Source organism: Phascolarctos cinereus, unplaced genomic scaffold, assembly GCF_003287225.1.
Source record: "Phascolarctos cinereus isolate Bilbo 61053 unplaced genomic scaffold, phaCin_HiC Scaffold_7;HRSCAF=346, whole genome shotgun sequence".
Classification (NCBI taxonomy): domain Eukaryota; kingdom Metazoa; phylum Chordata; class Mammalia; order Diprotodontia; family Phascolarctidae; genus Phascolarctos; species Phascolarctos cinereus.
In genome coordinates this window covers 163,373,993-163,395,911 of record NW_027556180.1, presented here as the reverse complement: position 1 = coordinate 163,395,911, position 21,919 = coordinate 163,373,993, and positions in this window count along the sequence as shown.

The following is a 21,919-nucleotide window of genomic DNA, read 5'->3' as shown; positions in this document are numbered from 1 at the left end:
TTGATATCTTGATTCTTATACTGATTAGTGAAAGAGTAAAACTAAAGGTTGTCACACATATGAAATTCCCACAGACATTAGTTTTATACTCCATTCCATATACACTATAAATTCTAAATTCTACATAGTCATAACTCCTTATTGGGGAGTGGGAGAGAGGAATACAACAATCATTTATTAAGTGCCTAATATGTGCCAGGGGCAGCTAGGTAGCATAGTGGATAGAATCCTGAGCCTGGAATCAGGAAGACTCATCTTCCTGAGTTCAATTCTAGCCTCAGACTCTTACCAGCTGCGTGACCCTGGGCAAGTTACTTAATCCTGCTTACCTGACTTTCTCATCTATAAAATGAGCTGGAGAAGGAAATGGCAAATTGATCCAGTATCTTTGCCAAGAAAAGCCCAAATGGGGTCACAAAGATCATACACAACTCAACAACAACAACTATGCATGCTAAGTGTTTGAATTATTATTCAAATATTATCTCATTTGGTTCTTACAGCAACCCCATAAAATAAATGCTATTATGATCCTCATTTTACAATTAGGGAATCTAAAGCAACAGATGTTAAGTGACTTGTTCATGATCACACAACTACTAAGTGCTTAAAGTCTCAATTTGAACTCAGGTCTTCTTGACTCTAGGTACAGCATTTTATACATTGTGCTATCTAGCTGGAACAATGGGACAACAATGGAATTGTTCTACAATAGCTGCCATCCAATAAATCAACAAGCAGTAATTAAGTGCTTATATGCCCAGCATTGTGTGAGGTACTAGGGATACAAGGACAAAAATGAGAGTTCTTACCCTTAAAGACTTTATAGTCTCTGTAGTACCAAAGATGAGTCCTGTTCATTCCTCAAATTGCTGTTGCCCAGTCTAGTCACCCAGAAGCCACATGGGAAAGGCAGTGTTAGTGGACAACTTGATTCATGATCTGTGGGAACCAGAAGAGAGTGGCCATGTTCCCCAGTTCTATGCTGACAGACAGATTATAAGATATTCAGTAACTGAAGGTTTGGGAGGACAGAGAGGCCCAGTTACATTTCACTGGAGGATTGGCACAGATAACTCATATAGCTAAAGCACAGCTGAAGAAAGGAGGAAGTGACTGATTAAAATTTCACAGGTGGGAGGAGAATTCAGGAGTGTCCAGATACATGAAGATTATTTGTATATGAGCAGTGGTATCTTTTAAACAAGTCATCCAAATGTATCCTTTTCAATGGTTAGAAGGAATTTTGATTTTGGGAGTGAAAGCAGTGAATCCACAAAAAAAAAAAGAGAGAACTAAGAGGCATGATGGTGGAGCTGGGATGTTTACTTTACATCTCCATTTTTTGATTTATCATCATTGTGGGCTGTATTTCAGTTAGATTTTGCAGTTTGGTCGTTAGTAAGCCCACACAATATTTACTAATGTAGAAGGAGCACAAGACAGAAAACAGAACCTGTTTCCAGGTTTACACTCAAAGTCTTTCCAACCTGGAAGTTCTTGCCAATCCACTAGCATATGCTTCAGTGACCTAGGATCATATCCACACATTGAGTTATCATACACAGATGCTAATGTAAGAGAAGGAGTTCTGGGAAATAAGTGAAATCTGAAGTTCACATTGGCTCTTTCTTTTAGGCATCTAACAATCAGTCAACAAACACTTATTAAGCACCTATTGTGTGCAAAGTAATAGGATATAAAAATTAAATGCTTTCTGAATTCAATGCATGCTGGTCATTCTTCAAGCAAAAAATAAAGGCTTGTTGGGCAACGTATCATTGACAATGAACAAAATATCTAAGAATGTGATCTCATTTTGGGAGGATCTTTGCTGCTTCCTTTTCTGTCCTTCATCAATAAAATCTTAGATTGGTCTTTTAGGAAACCTTCCACAAGTAGCATACTAAAGACACAGTCCTAAGCAATGAAGATTCATTCTATAAGATATTTCATCTTCTCCTGGTTAAGTTGTTGTGGAGATAAATGATCTAATCCTTTAACAAATCCAGTTGTAGTAGTTTTCACTAAAACCGTGAATGACTAACTTAAGGATCCTTTGGAGAGCAAACATTTTTCAGGCAGTTGCCCAAATATTTTAAGGAAAGTTATGGGAGAAGTGAATGCCCATCTGCAAAACTCTGAAAAGCTGCTTTTTCCTGAATGATATGATTACTCTTTGACTGTGACCCTATTTCCATTGGCCAAACAAGCAGATGATGAAAAATTACTACAAAGAATGAGCATGGGTATTTGTGGTAAGTTTTTATAGCAGCTGAGAATCCTTACATGCACATTTTTTTCACTAAAGATGACTATGTAATTATCAACAGTCATTCTAAAAAATGGGGTGGTGGAAACCATTTGATTTCTAATTTTGAACCGGTAGTTCTACTCCATCACTCCTGAATGGGTATGAACTATCTTTCGGCAGACAGATAGATAGATAGATAGATAGATAGATAGATAGATAGATAGATAGATAGACAGACAGATTTTAGAAGGAGCTTCAAATTACCTTTCTCTATCCTAGAAGAAAAAAAATAAATCAGTAAAATAATAGAGAATATAGAGAAATGAATATGAGTTTACATCTCTCCTAGGTTTCTTCTTCCTGTGCCCTTGAAAAGACTTCTGGTCTGCCACTCTTTCCATGCTGCTGTTGGGAAACAAGTCGGCTTCTAGTTGCATGTTGATCCCCAGCTGTGACTTGTCATGGCTGCTATTACCATTGCCACTTCAAGAAAAGGCTGAGCTGTGACAGATATGAAGAACTGTAGTGGTAAAGATGGAAATCTTGTAGCAAAAACAAGACCAGTGTTGTAGAAGAGATCCAGAGGGAATCCATTCGTGAGTGTTTATGCTACTCGCCCTGCCTCCAACGCGGAGCTGGATAGGTTGAGTTGGCTTCACTAACCAGATTCAAAATTCACCTTAAGGGAAAGAAATGAAATTTTGTTCTAGAATCTTGAAATTTTATTTTGGAACTTAGCCCTTATGCCGACCCTGGATAATCTGTTTTCATTTGATCAACTTCGACCTAAGACTCAAATTCTTTATTTTTCAGTGGTCACACTGGTGGTGTACTGGAGCAAGCTCAAACCATACTCAGTTTGAGAGCAGATCATCAGACTTTCAGTGTGAGCATTTTTACACCTTGGAAATTGGTAACTGTTACAAATCAGGGCTTTATTTATTATTTTCTTGATTTTCTAGACTTAAGAAATGATAAAGAAAAGATTTAAGCTGCAGGTTAAACTTAATTAAACTTAAAAATGCATATATGCAGGGAGGTGGTAGACCTGGTTGTTGAACATTTACTGGCACAACCCTGATTAAAACACAATATAGTGAAGAACTAAAGAAGCTGTGACATGATAACATTATAAAGAAATTTGCTTCACCTGACCATTTCCCTCCTGCTCCCCCTTTCTCCTAGGTGGTAGTATGATTGAGAGGGGTTGAAATTTCCTTGCATCACCTTTGCAAAGAAAAGAATAAAACAAAGGAGTTTTCTGGGGTTTGGGATTTATCTCCCACCCCAATCCTATCTGTTATTCACTCATTTCAGTGGTTTCTAACTCTTTGTGACCCCATTTGGGGTTTTCTTGGCAAAGATACTGAAGCGCTTTGCCATTTCCTTCTCCAGTTCATATTACAGATGAAGAAATTGAGGCAAACAGGCTTAAGTGATTTGCCAAGGTCACACAGCTAGTGTCCAAAGCCACATCTGAAGCCACAGTCAGGTCTTCCTGACTCCAGGCACAGAGCTCTATCTACTTTGTCACCCAGCTGTCCCAATATCACCAGTAGCTAAGGTTTTATGCCACCTGCCAGAGTACTCTCTTCCACAGCTCTGGTCCTGCATATCATTGTCTCCACTACAATGCTTTGTTCTCATCTGAGATCCAGAGTCTCCATCTTTACCACTAAAGCTGTATAGGATCTATCCTAATTTGTCCTTCAAAGAATTAATACAGCAGTTGGTTTAGCAGGCCTCAACTAGCAAGCAACAAGTGACTGGCAGCAGCCTCTTACCTTATTGGCAGCATGGAAAGGATGTCCTGGAACGGTGGAATGACATCTCTTCAAGGTTACAAGAAAAGAAACCTCAAGAATTTGAGGTGGGTGGGGAATATATGCCTTCATAGTTTGTCTTTCCTAGCTTCCTTGTCATTTCACTAAATTATTTCCCTTAGTTAACATTCTAAGAGTAAAAGGAGATATCAAAAGCCCCTAGTATATTACAGGTATGTGGCAATTTTAGTAAATTTTAACAGATTATTCAAAGCATGATTTTGTTTCTAAAAACATTAGTGTGCCTTACCTTACCTTTAACATTCTTGAAGGCAATACAGTTAACCCTTCCACATTGCAACTTTCCCTATCCAGTTTCCATGTTGCAATAAGAAAGTAAATGGGAGTCTGGGGGGAGTTTTACAGAAGCTGCAGATAACACACAAAAGCCAACAGACAACACAGAGCCTATGACCAAATATTTAACTCAAATTTTACAATAAGGTGCTGTAAGCACCTTAAAAGAAAAAAGAAAAATCAGACTTCTTCTTTGGTAAAAAAGGAGGGACAAAAATTTTTATGTGGATTTCCTAGATCACGGGGGCATCATGCCCATAACCCCCATGATGGGAAGGAATAACTGTGTTGTTATTACTGTTGTTGAAAAGATAATAATTGTTGTCAAGCAATACATTGCAAATGGGATGTTTCATTTAGTCCTATGCCCTTAACTTCTCCAACATCAGGCAGCTCTCTAAGACTATAAATGATAGAACATTTGAGATCTGCATCAGTAGAGGGAGTTTCCTCACCAGGGAATTTTTTGCTGCAATGGAATCTCAAGCCTAGACTAAACAAACAGAAACGTTAGTGTGGCATTTTAGAGGAAAAGGAGTTGAAGAATCTACAGAAGTCCAGGAATATTTCATTTTATGCTTTTGCCCCCAATAGCTGTCATCAGATACTTTATTAGGACAGGTCAACAGGTGGAATGTTTCAGTAGGTTTTTTTTTTCAGGGTAGAAAAAGTAGAACTATAGCACTCTACAAGCTTTTAAATACTTCTTAGAAAGTGTAATGTGATAGTAACCACCAGAAAAGACTTTTTGATATAACAGTGACAATGACAAAGAAAGGCTGTATCTGCCAAGAGAACAATTTCTTCTCAGGAGAGGCATTCTAAAATAAGTGGGAGTATCACATCCCCAACTCTTGCCAGCTTTCCTACATTTCTCTCCTGTGCATGTGTGTATGTGTCATGTTGGTGAAACTCACACATCAACTCAGCAAACTGTGAAATCAGCTCCCCAAGTGAAGATGCCATCATTTGCTTTTCATAACACAGAGGAATAAGCCAAAGGCCTTCCAATATGTTGGGTTTAAAGAGAAAGAAAGACAGAAAGGAAGGAAGGAAGGAAGGAAGGAAGGAAGAAGGAAGGAAGGAAGGAAGGAAGGAAGGAAGGAAGGAAGGAAGGAAGGAAGGAAGGAAGGAAGGAAAGGAAGGGAGGAAGGAGGAAAGGAAGGAAGGAGGGAGGGAGGGAGGAGGAAGGAAGGGGAAGGAGGAGGAGGGAGGAGGAGGGAGGGAGGGAAGGAAGGAAGGAAGGAAAGGAGGGAGGGAAGGAAGGAGGGAGAGGAAGGAGGAAGGAAGGAGAGAGGGAGGAAGGAGGGAAGGAGGAAGGAAGGGGAGGGAAGGAGGAGGGAAGGAGGAGGAAGGAGGGAGAAGGAGGGAGGGAAGGAGGGAAGGAAGGAGGAGGGAAGGAAGGGGAAGGAGGGAAGGAAGAAGGAAGGAAGGAGAGGAAGGAGGGAGGGAAGGAAGGAGGAAGGAAGGAGGGAAGGAAGGAGGGAAGGAAGGAAGGAGGGAAGGAAGGAGGGAAGGAAGGAGGGAGGGAGGGAGGGAGGGAGGAATAAAACAGATGTGTTCTGTAAAACTTGGACTTAGTCAAAAGGCCACACCCAAGGACCTAGAAGCAGGTTTCCCACCCCTGGTAACCTTTTACAGACTCTTTGTTCCAACCAAACCGGTCTATTTGCTGTACCCCATTCATACTCAACATTTTATTCCCCATTTCCACACATTTGCACAGGATGTCCCCCATGTCTAGAATATACTTCCTCCTTGCTGTTGCCTCTTAAAATGGCTAGTTGAGTTCAAGGGTCAACTCATGTTTCCTCCTAAGCGAACATTTCCCTGATCCCCTTAGTTGTTAGGGCTCCCTCCTTCCTCTTCTGATGATCATATGTTTACTTATTTGTTTACATTTTATATGGCTCACAATTTTCTTAGGGACAGGAACATGTTTTTTCATGGTCACAGATCTTAGCCCAGTGCCTTATATATAGTAGTAGATGCTTAATGAATGTTTTTTGATCGGGCAGCTAGGTGGTGCCCTGCACAGAGCACTGGGCTTGGACTCAGGAAGATTTCATCTCTGTGAGTTCAAAGGTGGCCTCAGACACTTATTAGTTGTGTGACCTTGGGTATGTCATTTAACCCTGTTTGCCTTAGCTCCTCATTTGTAAAATGAGCTGGAGAAAGAAATGGGAAATAGCTCCGGTATCTTTGCCAAGAAAACATCAAAGGGGGTCCCAAAGAGTGGGCCATAACTAGAACGACTAAACAACACCGGCAACAATTAAATGTTTGTTAGAAGGGACTTTAGGCAATGACTTGGGATTTCTGACTCCGTTTCCTTATTTGGAAAATAAGCAGGTGGGACTAGGTAACATCTGATGTTCTTTCTAGCCCTAAATCTATGATCCTGGTCAAAGCAAAAGATAATTTTTAAATTATTAAAGGCTATATCTATATCTACAATGCACTAGGAACTGTGGCTAAGCCTCTTTGTTTCCCAGAGGAATGTAAAGGGTTTTTTTCCCCTTCTCTCCCTTTGGTTTTTATCTAGCACAGACAAAGCCTCAGAAGGTAGAAAGTGAATGGGATAATAAGTGTATTCTCTGGTACATTTTATGTTCCTCATTTCAGCCCTGCATTCTACCCTGTCAAGATCATTTTGTATCTTGATTACCATCATCTATCATATTAGCCATGGGGGCTCCGTTCTTTTGCCGTTTCTTATTCATGATATTCTATTTCCTTTTTCTACTAACTCTTACTAATTTCTCATGTCAAAGGCACCATTCAGATCAGAACAATGACTACTCTTTATGGAATCAATTTTTTAGCTTTAAGCAGCTAAGGTTAAAAAAAAGTACCTTTGTCAATGCCTCAGATGCAGCCATCTGTATTCATAAACAGATCGTATTTGTACTGGTCTGGAAGACTTTCTGCAATGACATTTTTTAAAGTGGTATATGTGAAGGAAATCTGCTCTTTTGGCTTTGTTGTCTTTTTGTAGGCAGGTCACTGAACTTCTGTCTGCTATTCTTCTGACTTTACTTATTATTTATGATGTTAATGAGAATTTAGCAAAATGAAAGAGAACTTGGATGACTTCCTGAAGTGTTTCTCTGGGGGTGTATGCTAGGGAGATGGAATATGGGAGAAGCAGGAGCTACGCAAAGGATGCCAGAAAAGAATGCTGAGAAGCACAGTCTACAAATTATGCCAAGAGCTGTGAGATACTATAAAAACTCCCAACGGCAAAGAGAGGGAATGAAGGAAATAACTGCTATTTTACCATAGTGCAGGAGAAAGCACACTGAATTGGATGTGAGAAGACATTGCTCTGCTACTTACTACCTGTTTTACCTTAGACAAGAAACTAAGTTTCCTTATCTTCAAATTGAAAGAAGGTTGGAATAGATGGCATCCAATATCCCTTTCATCAATAAATTGATTTGATTACAAATATCCCAGCTCCATTGCAGAATCTTAAAGACCAAGTAACTGAGTTTGGGCAATTTCAAAATAAGTTAGATGAAGATCAATACCTAGAAAGTTATATTCAGTCATACTGGTACAATTGTTACAAAAGCAAATGATGGCAAATGACTGGCTTGGACAACAAGAGCAGAAAAAGATCTAGGGCTCTTTGTAAAACAAAAATCAATAGTGAACAATGATAAGTAATATGCAGGCTTAGAAGGTAACCTCAGTATTGTAGTCATACTGTAAGAATAGTGATCAATTTCATTTCAAAAGATGAAAAAAATTGAGATCCTATTCAAAGTTATAGAGTTAAACATGTGAAGAAAGTATAGATAGAAATAAAACAATAATATCTGAAATTCACTTCTTTAATATTCACAAAATATTTTGCATGCATCATCTAATAATATTAATAACTATCATTTATATAGTACTTTAAAGTTTGTAAAGCACTTTATATTACTTCTTTGATTCTTATAATAACCCTGGGAGACAAGTACTTTTATGATCTATATTTTACAGATGAGGAAACTGAGGCAGAGAGAGGTTAAGAAACAGTTAGTATCTGAAAGAAGATTTGAATTCAGATCTTTTTGATTCCAGGTCCAGTTCTCTATCCGCTTTGCCATGATGACAACTTTGTGATATAGATACTTATAGGTATTATTATTCTTATTTTACAGATAAGGAAACTGAGGTTCAGAGAGAGTTAGTAATTTGCTGAAACCCATACAGCTTGTGAAAAAGGTAGCATTGCATATATTGCATAGAGCTGAACTCAGAAGCTTGAAGACCTGGCTTCAAGTTCTGCTTCTGACTCAAACTGACCTTGAGCACTTAAACTAATCTTTAAATGCTTTCAGACAACTCTGTAAGTCTGTAAGTTGAATAGTTGTTGATCTGTATTGGTAAAGGGAATTTCCTCACCAGGAGTTCCCTATTCCAATGAAATCACTGGTTCAGACACTTCCACCCTCCCCCAGGGTATCTAATACACCTGAGAGAAGAAACTGAACCCAGATTTCTCCACCACTCTGTATCTTGAAAAAGAAAAAAAAAATAGAATTGGTCATTTACATGAATAGTTATATGACAGTACGTATTAATTATCTGGCATCTCTTCTGAGAAAGGAATAAGAGGAAATTCTTTTAATTGCAGTGGAAGTGATATTGGTTAAACATAAGGAAGCATATTTGTTGTGTGGTACTTAGAGATTGTTAAGTCAGCTCATGCAATTATTTTCCCTAGAAAAAATTAAGGAAGTGTCTACATGTACAAAGATGTTTGTGACAAAAAAGAAATAATTTTATTTAGATGCATTTTAAAAGCTGAATTTAACTAGTATTTTTAAAACACACACTACATATGTGTATTTAATATGTGTATACACACACACACACACACACACACTCACACACACAATTTCCAAACTAGTTTGAATGCATAGATGCACATAAAGACACCAGAGGAAGAAATAATCTAGATAAGAGGTATTCTTAACCTGAGAACTTTTATATACATACATACATACATACATACATACATACATACATACATACACACATACAACACTTTCAATATGATTGGTTTCCTTATAATCCTATGTACTTTATTTTGTGCATTTAAAAACATTATTGTGAGGAGTCTCTAGGCTTCACCAGACTCCCTGAGGGATCTATGATGCACAGAAAGGTCAATGTCTTTTCCTGGACAGCATTCTTAGTATAATCACAAAGCCCAGAAAATATTTTTTGAGTACAAAAAGATATCTGATTATACTAACAAATTACGTTTGTATAACACTTCATAGTTATTCAAAGTGTTTTCAAGTATATTATCTCATTTGCTTAAAAAAAACCTGCTAGAAGCAGAATACATATTAGATTCTCATTTTTACTTCTTAGCTTCATTATCTATTGCATTAGAGGGGGAAATGAGCAAACCCTTTATTGCATTTTCATACCACAACAACATGGCTGGTGATATGAAAGTTACAAAGAAGAAAAACTATACTTTTATTGAGTCTTAACATTTAGCTATCTCTGATTTGAATCCCTACAGAGCCATCTGCAATGGAGTAAAAGTGAATGAAGCAAACTTTACTCTTATTATTCTAAATCAAGTTATAGAACAAGACGAAGCAGATTCTGGAAGAAAGGAATTCCCTATTTACGTGCAGGGCTTAGCAATAGGTGAATATAAATATTGTCCCAACTCTCAAAGTTGAAAGGATAGATTATGGGAGCTACAAACAGATACATTTGATACAGATTCCTGGAAAAAATACAGAATAAATTATGAAACACATGATTTATAACTATCTAGAAAGGAAAATGCAGTCAGCTTAAAAAGGAAATACCCTCCAATTTTCAAGCACATAATAATTATATTCCACATGTACAAGCCATGGAAATAATTATCAAGGACCCTGAGCCTGAGAGATTATATATCTCCTATTTAAAGTAAAAACCTTTATCAGAAGGGATAGTTGTTTTACAGGGACTCAGAGGCTGAGTGCAAATACAAAGGAGCCCAATGTAGGTGTTCTTAATGAAATAATAGCACTGGGCCATGTCTTCTTCTCCTTACCCATGGAAGATGCGAACCTAGCCAATAAAACCATTAGGATGATTGACTGTGTGGCACAGGAACGTGATGTTTTTGTACTGTAAAAAGCAATGACTATGAAGAATTCCAAGAAGTATGGAAGACTTATTTGAGCTGATACAGAACAAAGTAAGCATAATTAGGAAAACATTATACAAAATTACTTACAAAAATGTAAATAAGGAAGAAAAATATTAATGTTGAAAGAAAATGAAGTTGAATGTCATGTAATTATAATGAACAACCCTGGCCCTGCATAAGAGATATGAATAAGTCTACTTATCTGATCTATTTATAGACATTGGGTGCTCTAGGGATGGAATATCTCATAGACTGACAGAGTGTACAAGTTAGTTTGCTCAACTGCCTTTCCTCCTTTTTTATTTTCTTCAAGGGATCAGGAGCATGATAAATATACTTTGGAATTAAAGTGGTATAAAAACAAAAGACATCAATAAAAATGTTTTAAAGATGAGGTTAATTTTTAAAAAAACTTGGCTCTAGTAACGAATTGAGCAATGGACTTTGAATCTTCAGACACTATGTGACCCTGGATAAGTCATTTAACCTCTTTGGGTCTTAGTTTACTCATCTGTAGACTATGAAGACCAGATCTGATAACCTCAACAATCCCTTCCAGTTAGACATGTGTGACTCTGAGCTTCTTAATTCTTTACCACATTCTTTTCATTGATGAGTTTTTTCTAAGAAACTTTACTTTAGGGAAGGGACTCAGAACAGCCAAACCTGATTGTCCAGATTTAGTCACCATGCCTTAGCTGGCTCCTTTCTCTGCTCCTGTAGGCTCCTACTTCCATTGATAAATTCTCTCTAAAACCTCCATTTTGGAGAAAGACCCAAACCAGTCATCCCTCAATCTTAGGACTTAGCCATCATGGTGGAGGTATTTCCTCTTCTCACTCCTTTCCCCTTTTCAACATCCATTGAATTCCCCTGGAATTCTTCTATTAGAACTTCTACTATTTGAGGGTAGAGATTGCCTTTTTTTCACTTGTACTTTTATCCAAAGTACTTTATATGGTGATTGAAACATAGTAAGCACTTAATAAATGATTGTTGACTTGACAAGATAGGAACGCACAATTTTTTTTAATTAGGCAGACATTATTTACATTTATGTGAGATAAAAGTTTCATAAGCATTTATTTTAAAATAAACATAATGGTTTTTTTTATTAATGTGGCAAGAATGTGTTGACTTTAGTAGTCTGATTTTGATGTGACCTTTTGCTTCAGTATTATTACTAGAGCAAAGAATGGCAGGAAAGAAGGTTGAAAAATTACTGTTAAAGAGCTAGGTATTATAGTGGATGGAATGCTAGATTTGAAATTAGGAAGATCTGAGTTCAAATCTTGCCTCAGGCACTTGTTACTTATGTTGTTATTATTCAGTTATTTTTCAGTTGTATCCTACTCTTTATGACTGCATTCAGGGTTTTCTTCCCAAAGATACTGGTGTGGTTTGCAATTTCCTTCTGTAGCTCATTTTACATATGAGATCTGATGCCTTCAATGAGGATGAACATGGCATCAAGGTCAGCTACTGGAGTGATAGTAAATTATTTAATTTGAAAAAGCTACAGGCCAAAACTAAAGTGAAGGGAGAGTTGGTGCATAATATTTTTTGTTCGCAGGTGATTGTACACTCAATGTAGCCTCTGAAGCTGAGATGCAACAAAGTATGGATTAATTCTCTGCAGCTTGTGCTAATTTTGGCCTAACAATTAGCACCAAGAAAACAATTATTCTACCAGCCAGCACCAAACCATCTATATGTGGAATCTTTGGTTATAGCAAATGGAGAAATTTTAAATATCATGGAGAGAAGCTCACTTACCTTTGCAGTATATTTTCCAGAGATGTATGTATTCACAGTAAGGTTGACACACACATTGCCACAGCTAGCTCAGTGTTTGGGAGGCTATGAAGGAAAGTGTGGGAAAGAAGAGGCATTAGGGTGGCTACCAAACTGAAGTTCTACAGAGTCGTTGTGCTGACCTCATTGTTGTATGCCTGTGAAACCTAAATAGTATACCAGTGCCATTCCAGGAAACTGAATTTCCATTAGAATTGTCTTAGGAAGATTCTGAAGATCACCTGGAAGATAAGTTACCAGACACTGAGCTTGTTTTTTGAACTAAACTGCCAAGCATTCAAATTCTACAGCAAAGAGCACAATTCCAAAGGGCTGGCTTTGTTGTTTGAATGTGAAATGCATGCTTACCTAAAAGACTAGTTTACAAGAATTCACACAAGGCAAGAACTTACATGGTGGTCAGAAGAAGGGAGACAAGAATACTCTCAAGATCACTCTTAAGAACTTTGGAATTGATTGCATGACATCAAAAACACTGGCACAGGGCCACCCAACCAATTCTCATCAAGAAGGTCTTGTGCTCTATGAGCAAAGTAGAATTGAAGTAGCTCAAAAGAAATGTGAGATGTGCAAATTTAGAGATTCCATCCCATATGTTCACATAGACCATCTGTGCCTGACCTGTGACAGCATTCTGAGCTGAAGTTAGTATGATAAACTGCAGTCAGACACAATGCAGCTTGACCCTAACATAATGAGGTCATTTTAGTACTCTTCAAGAATGAAAGAGAACAACAGATGAGGAAAGTGAGGCAAACAGGGTTAAGTGATGTGCCCAGGGTCAAACAGCTAGTTAGTGTCTAAGGATAGATTTGAATTCATGAGGAGTCTTCCTGACTCCAGAGTGAGCACTCTATTCACTGTGCTATGTAGCTGCCCTGGTTAAGTATATGACTCTGGACAATTTAAAACCTCTTTGTGCCTTAATTTCCTCATCTGTAAAAATAGAATAATAATAATACTTACCCCACAGGGTTGTGGTGAAGATCAAGTAAGATAATATATATAAAGCACCTTTTGAACTTAAAAGTTTTACATAAATTCTAGCTAGACGTTTATGTGAGACCCTGGAGGACCTTCTGCCTTTAGTAGCCCGGATTCCTGGTCCGATTCCTCTCTGTGACTTTAAGTGACTGCTTGCCTCAGCAGGATGAGTTTTAGAAAGATATGTCCTACCTACAAGTTTACTGGAGAACAGAGACCCTTTTCAGAGTATTTTACTGCTCTATGGTTGGTTTTGACAAAAGGTTATTTATTTTGGTCAGATTGGTTAAGGGAGCAAGTTGAAGATGAACTGTGAAATCCAAAGATAAGTTAATTAAGTTTGTGTCAGAGGATATATCCCCTATACCTGCAGAAGAAAACAAGAACCTATAACATTCATGCTGTAAGCAGTCATTTTATTTTCTGATAGGACTGATTACAATCTAGTGGATAGAAGAACGTTACAGATGTAGTAAATCTTGATTTCATCAAAGGAGTTGACACTCTCCTATAATATCCTGGTGGATCAGATGATGAAATATGGGCTGGATGATAATCTGTATAAGTGGATTTATAGCTAGTTGAACACATACAACCAAGAAGTATTGATTAATAGCTCTGTGTCAACCTACTGGAGAATTCCAGGGCTCTTTCCTCAATTCTGTTAAATATTGTCCCCAGTGATTTGGGGGGGAAAAATAGAAGAAATTATATTTTTTTTAATTCACAAGAATCTGGAAGTTACAAAAAAGATTTTAGTTTAACACAAAACTATGAAAAATAAGTAATATGGTAAAAACTACATCCATCCATCCTTACAGAAGACTGAAATTTGGGACAGAACCAAAAAGACACAAAGTAAAAGGTATGATTTTAGAGTCCCACCTCTAGGTTCAAAGACATTCATTGCATGTATGTATGTGTGTGTGTGTGTGTGTGCGTGTGTGTATACATATATATATAATGTGTATATATGTGTATATATTTTTATATATACACATATATGTGTATATACACACATGTATACATATATGTATATATACACACATATATGTATATGTATGTGTATATGTATATGTAGGCATGTAGGTATGTATATGAAGAAAAAGGCTTGATAGAAGTTTGTGATGATCAATAATAAAATAGTTTAATTTTTAAAAGGTTTTAATTCAATATTTCAATAGTTCAAAGACCTATGATTTCATGAGATTAGGCATTCCCAACACTGACCCAGATCTCAAACTTTCTATTACCTAGTATATCTTCAATAGCTCCTATAGAGTTCCTTCAGAGGGATTATTCATCCCCACACCTCCCAAAAAAAGTGATAATGAAGGGTTTTGAATGCCAAAAAAAAAAAAGCATTTTGTATTTGCTACTGGAACAGGAAGCCACTAGAGTTTATTTAGTGGGATGAAGGGTGACATGATTGGACTTGCATTTTAGGAATATCACTTTAGCGGCTGAATGGAGAATGGACTTAGGGTTGGAAGAGAGTGTCTAACTATCTATCTTTCCATCTATTCTGAAATGCTTTGGGCCCACTGTTAAGAAAAATTCTAAAGATGAATAGAGAAAGGAGATATTAGCAGTGTCTGTATAGACTCAGGCTTTCAATTCTTGGATATTTCAGAAGTTGAAAGGCCAACTCAGGAAAAAAGGAAAATCTATTGCAATTCTGTATTAAGAGAGTCTCCCAGTCTGATGTTGAAAATAACTGACAGAAGCTCATAAGAATGTCAGAACTGATATAGTCATGAATACATGTTGAGGCATAAATCTAACCACAGACATATAATAGACTGAAGGCTCATTTCCCCAGGATCTGGCAGGTGATACAGGAAAAGAACTGAAATATTCTCCAAAAGAATGTTACATTTTATAAAATCTTTCCAGTCACTGAAATCCCAATGGAGCTTAATATTTCCTGGGTGACATAATTATGAAATCCAAGTACAAAGCGTTCAACTATAGAAATGGTTGAGTCATTACTAAACATATATGCACTTCCTCTTCATTGGTGATGGATTCACTCTTTTAATTTTTGATACTGGCAATTTAGTTTTCTTCTTTCTCGTTTTTGATAAAATTGACCAAAGGTTTTTCTATTTCATTGTTTTTTCATAAAACCAGATCTTAGTTTTATTTATTCAATAGTTTTCTTAATTTCAATTTTATGAATCTTTCCTTTGGTTTTCAGAATTTTTAATTGGTTATTTAATCATTTTTTAAAATATTTGTTCTTTTTCTAGCTTTTTTAGTTGCATGGCCAAGTCACTGATCTGCTCTTTCTCTATTTTATTCATGTAAGCATTTAGAGATATAATGCTTCCCCTAAGAACCACTTTTGCTGCATCCCATAAGTTTTGGTGTGTTGTCTCATTATTGTCATTCTCTTGTCTGAAGTTATTGATTGTTTCTATGATTTGTTGCTTAACCCACTCATTCTTTAATGTTAGATTATTTAGTTTCCAATTAAATTTTAATCTATCTTTCTGTGATCCTTTATTACATGTAATTTTTATTGCATTATGATCTGAAAAGGATGCATTTAATATTTAATATTAAATAATTTAATATTTAATATTTCTGCTTTTTCTACATTGAATTGTGAGGTTTTTATGCCCTAATTGTTATACTGAAAAATTAGCGAGTTGACCCAGACTAATTTAAATTGTGGACTTTATTATATTAGCGTGCGGCTGCCAGGGATATTCACATCCAAATCAAGCAGCCCCCATCAGGGGTTGAGCTAGGGTTTATATAGGGAGTATGCAGGACAGGGAGGGGGATGGATCTTTGAAGTCTGGCAAGAGGAAGAGTTTTTTTGGGGGCTGGTCAAGGACACCCCTCTCCCTCTGTCTAGATATGATCATGCTCTGCAAACTTTCTCACAATGGAGGCTTCCAGAGATATGATCTGAGGGCTGTGGCCTGAGCAGCCAGATAAGTGTCTTGCTAAGGAATCTGGAATTTTCCAGAGATATGATCTGAGGGCTGGAGCCTGAGCTATGCAAGAGTACATTTCACTATTGTTTAGATTTAGGAGGAAAGAGGTCTGGGGCAAGAGGAAGCAGCAACTTCTGTTTTCCATGGCCTAAAGGGTTCTACTACCCAAATGGTAAAATAATGTTCTGCATTACACTAATAAATGGTCAATGCCATGTGCAACTAAGAAAAACATTATATTCTTTTATATTCCCATTCAATTTTCTCCAGAGGTCTACCATATCTAACTTTTCTATAATTCTATTCACCTGCTTAACTTCTTTCTTGTTCATTTTGTGTTTAGATTTATCTAGTTCTGAGAGAGGGAGGTTGAGGTACCTCACTAGTATAGGTTTGTTGTCTATTTCTCCCTGTAACCTCTTAACTTTTCCTCTAAGAATTTGAATGCTATGCCACTTGGTTCTTATGTAAATTAATGTTGAGAACTAAAAATTAATTAATTAATTTAAGAAAAGAGTTACTGACACTGAAAAGCTTAATAACCTTCAGCCAGTTTTGTGATGAGTCACTCTGAGTTTATGGTAGCTCAGCAGGTCTTTCTTTGGACAACAGATTACATCCATAACATCCCTCGCAAGTTTGTTGTGAGTATAAAAGGTAATAATATTTATAAATTGCTCTGCAATTTACCTAAAAGCGCAAAGAATTGATATGTTGGCATTAAATAAAAACTAAATTAACTGGTCAGTTCTATGAAGACATTTGAACTGTTTCTAGGTATAGAAAGAGCTTCTGGAGGAAGAAAAGGTGTCTGTTGCAAAAGCCATCAGTTCACCAAATATCTTTTCTTTTTTTTAAACCCCACCCCTTTCCCCCACTCCAAGGCAAGTATTACTATTATTGATGACTTTGAAGATCTTGAGATTGAGCAGATAGTGGGATCTCAGAAAGAAATACTTGAAGATTACATGAGTATCAAGTTTAAGTTTACTTGAAGATTACATGAGTATCAAGTTTAAGTTTACTATCTGTGCCTAATATTAAAAGTCTGGGCACTCAAGATAGGGCATGACCCATAGTCATAGATAAGTAGAGAGTTTTAATGTATAAAGCCTCCAACATTTAATACACCTGTCATATCTGGTGGCTCCTAAATACTCAAGGTGATGGGTCAGTCTCAAAACAATTGACATATTGTAGATGCTTCCTATGTAACATCATCAGAGCCTTGGCTGCTACTGTTTGGGTATGGACCCAAAGTGACCTTTGTCCCAATTTGGGCTCCATTTGTTTATGGGCCCTAGAAAACCTTTGAATTGTCCTTGAATTCTCCCACTTGATCAAGGAGATCTCTGGCATTCCCCTGAAGCTATGTTTGTTTTAGCTACACCCAATCTCCCAATTCTGTCATCTTTGATTTAGCCTGGCCCTTTGTTTTGGCTATACCCCATCCTCCAATTACCTAGCCCGGCCCTCCATTGTCTTGCCTCCCTATGGCCCCAGGCCACTTCCCACCCTTGGTCCCACCTAGGCTCCATTTCCCTGGAATTCTATTACCTCATAAACTACTTGGCCACTCCTGGATGCCTCCCACAGTCTTTCTGTATATAAGGTCCATCTTGTCTCCATTAAGATGCACAGATTATTATAATCTAGCCAATAGCCCATAGATGCTCAGATTCCTTAAGAGTCTGGCTAATATGGTGAATCTTCAATAAACCTTGTTTTTGGCTGAAAGAAGACTTGGGTCAAATTCTTTTTGGCAGGATCTGCGTGTCATGATTTTGGGATTCCAGGACCTCTAACCTCTAGACCTCATCACTACCAGAAAAGGAAACATAACACTGAAAATATATGAAGAGCTGCCACAGGCCAAAAGCAGCCTGCAAAGGCACAGCATTCTTCTTTGGGTATCTTCATGTCAGCCTACAAGCAAGAGTAACTAAACAAGGATGTACTTATGTCAACGAAAATTATAGGGTACCTGAACAATTCAGCCATGTCTTTCCAAAGCCTTGGAGCCTTACTTCTGTGTAATAGCCACTCAATAAATATGCCTGAAAGCAATGTTTGTAGCTTGTAGCCTAACTCCTTATCCACTGGCAACCCATGATTGCCTCTCCTCCTTAAGTGCTGTAACACTGCTTACCAAGATGCATATATGTTTGATGCAGTGACACACTTACTATGTATTTCACTTGGTCCTATATTTCTGAGTAACTTCTCTATAGTACTAACTGTGTGTATACACACACACACACACACACACACACACACATATATAGACATATATATATATATATATATATATATATATATATGTCTATATATAGACATATATATATAGACATATATATATATATATATATATATATATATATATATATATATAAAATATTGAACTAGATGATCTATAAGGTCCCTCTCAGCCATACTATTCTATCCTGATGGCCAAAAGCTGCCTAGTTAACTTGAGTTTACTGGCTGGATCTCTCTTTCAAAGATCAAGCCTTAAACCCAATTCACTCTGGAGCTCATAGATTGGACAACAATAGGTCCTGGCCCAAACACTACTCAATGGTTGTTTTTTGGGCCCTCTAGGCACAGAGTGAATGTAAATAGTAACTTTCTCTTTTGACCAGCAACTCTGAGGGTCTTCCTCTCCCAGTTTGGCTTTTTTTTTTAATTAAATGGGCCATCTCTTGACTCACTTCTTAAAGAGGCTTGTTCACTGAATGGGCATTAACTCACTCAAAGTGAGAATCTCAAATGACCTTAGCATAAAAGGGCCAGGGTCTCCCATTGCATCCTGAGCTATCTCCACTGGTCTTAATAAATATCTGGCCAGAGGATCCAGATGGCTCTGGAGGAAAAAGTGAGGCTGGTGACCTTGCATAGCCCTCCCTCATTCAAAACAAAGTCAATTGCAAGTCATGTCATCATCTCCCTGATGTCATGGTCTTCTTAAAGAATGAAGGACAAATGCAACCATGACTATTCTATCTATGATTACACTGTTACCCTCTGATCACATATTTTAGTCTCTGTTAAAGATTATCCCCAGATTATGGAGCATCTTCTCTTGGACATTCATTTGTGGTTTAAGTTCTTTGTTTTGAGATCTATCTTTGGTAGTTTGGCTTGTCAAAAAGAGCTGGGAATAGAATTTAAGATTTTTAACATAAAATTGCTGAAAACAGGTGTTTACCTGAGGGCTTGGGTCTGCTTAGAAGAAGTTATATTTGAAGTGAGTGCCCCTGTCCAATTTATCCTAATCTTCATAAGGGAGAAATACAAAGGACTTTCCAAAAATCCAGTTTAGCAGTAAGTAAAAAAAAAAAATTCCCCCAAATTTTCTTCCAACAATTATTAACTTTGCTTTGCAGATAGGAATATGCAATATCATAGAGTCATAAATCTGGAGCTTTAAGGCCATACAACTTCATCACTTTGTAGATGAGGACATTGAGGTCCACAGATATTAAATGACTTGCCCAAAGTCACACAGATAGTGTCAGAAGAAGGCTTTGAATCTAGGTCCAAGAGTCAGTACTCTGTATATGTACTACTTCAGAACCAATATTCTGATCATTATTGTCATTTTACCCAAAGTTACCCAGGCTCAAAACTTAGGATCCAACCACAGGCCCTTAATCTTACTTTCCATATCCAATCAGTTGCCAAGTTTTACCCATTCTGTCTCCATAGCATTTCTCCTTCTCTCCACTGACATCATGAAGACCCTAATTCTTTGCCCATCACCTCTTTCCTGGACTATAATTCATCTCCCTGAATTTAGTCTCTCCCGTCTTTAATTTATATTTTGTTTGGCAGCCAGATTAACATCCCCAAAGCAGAGGTCTGATCATGCTACTTCCCTACTTGAGAAGAATCAGTGGTTCTCTATTTTCTTTAGGACAAGTGAACATCCCTATGGCCTTAAAAGTTCTGTACAATATGATTCCTATTCTGATCTCCTATTCTGATTCCCCAATTAAACCCCATTACACTATCTGTATTGCAGCCAATCTGTCCTACTTACTGTTCTCTGTACAGAATATTCCAACATTCTCCCTTATGATTTTATACAGATTAACCTGACCACCACCCACATTCCTAGAACATCTCTCTGAAATTACCTTCAATTTAGATTGTATATATTTTATATGTCTTTTTTTTGCATGTCTCTTTTATTAGAATGTGAGCTCCTAAAGGACAGGGATCTTTTCATTTACTTACTCATTTGTTTATTTGCTTGTATTTTTATTCATTCATTCATTTTATTTATTTATTATTCATTCATCAAATTTTGGAGTTTTCTTCATATCCCTAGCTATTAATGATATCCTGGGACATGGTAAGTACTTCATAAATGCCTGCTACTGACTGACTCTTTCCTTACTTCGCTTCTTAAAATCCCTCATTTCCTTTAAAGCTCATCTTAAGCACCACATTCTACATGAGGCACTTTTAGACCCCCCTAACTACCAGTTCCCCTCATACCATTTAATAAATTTAGATATATTGTATTTTGTATATGTATGCTTAAATATGTACACATTTTCTCTTCCAAAAGAATGTAAGCTCTTTGAAGGCTGAGATGATTTATTTGTGTCTTTGCATCCTCATTTCTCACCACAGAAGTACATAATAGGCACTTAATAAATGTTTGTTGATTGATGGGCTATCACTTAGTGATCAGATCTCTTGACTTACAGTCTAGTATTCTTTCTGCTCTTATCTCATGTTTATCAACTGTCACAAAATTTTGATAAAAATGCTGCTGTGAGCAATGCCTCCTATAACTGTGATAAAATAAGGTGAAGCATCCTGGAAGCATAGAAATTATGTGAAACTATAAATAACTTTCTACACATGAGGAAAAAGTTATGGCCAGTGGCTATAGATCAGACAGCATTCTCTCACTAGAGATGAGAAATAACTACCTCACTTGGCCTCTTTCCTGGTAGCCAGATGGCACTTGGACACTGAAAGCCATGAGGTTGATTTGCAAACCTGTTACAGCTTTGCAGACACAGACTGGAAAACACTTAAAAAAGGAATAGAACAGACAAAACCCAGTTACATGAGGTTTAACAAACTTCCCATCTATTAAAGGAGAGAGTCAAAAGAAACTCTTCCAAGAAACCCAGAATAGAAGTATTAAGCACCAATCATGTTTAAGGACATTGTTAAATCATGGAGGATACAGAGGCAAAAATGCAAAACAACCCCTTTCCCTTAAGGAGCTTATACTCTATTTGGGAGGTTAAAATGTGTACCTGGAAAGAATAAGATAAGGCAATTGGAGAAGAAGGTAAATACTAGTAAATGAGCAGCTGAAAGGGAGTGGAGAGAAAAGGATACTTTGAAGTGGTAGAACCTAAACTAAGTACTGAAGTAGGATGGTGATGGGGAGAAGGAGATGAAGAAAGGCGGAGATAAGGAGGGAGTATATTCTAGGATTAGTGCTATGAAAAATGCAGGTGATGGAATGATGAGTTTGTATAACATCCAGTATTCTTATTTGGCTAAAACACAACTTGTGTTAAAAGTAACAATATGAAATAAAACTATATAGGTAGGTCATAAGTGCCAGGCACAAAGCAACTTGAACAGTTAGTATGGTAGAGTAGAT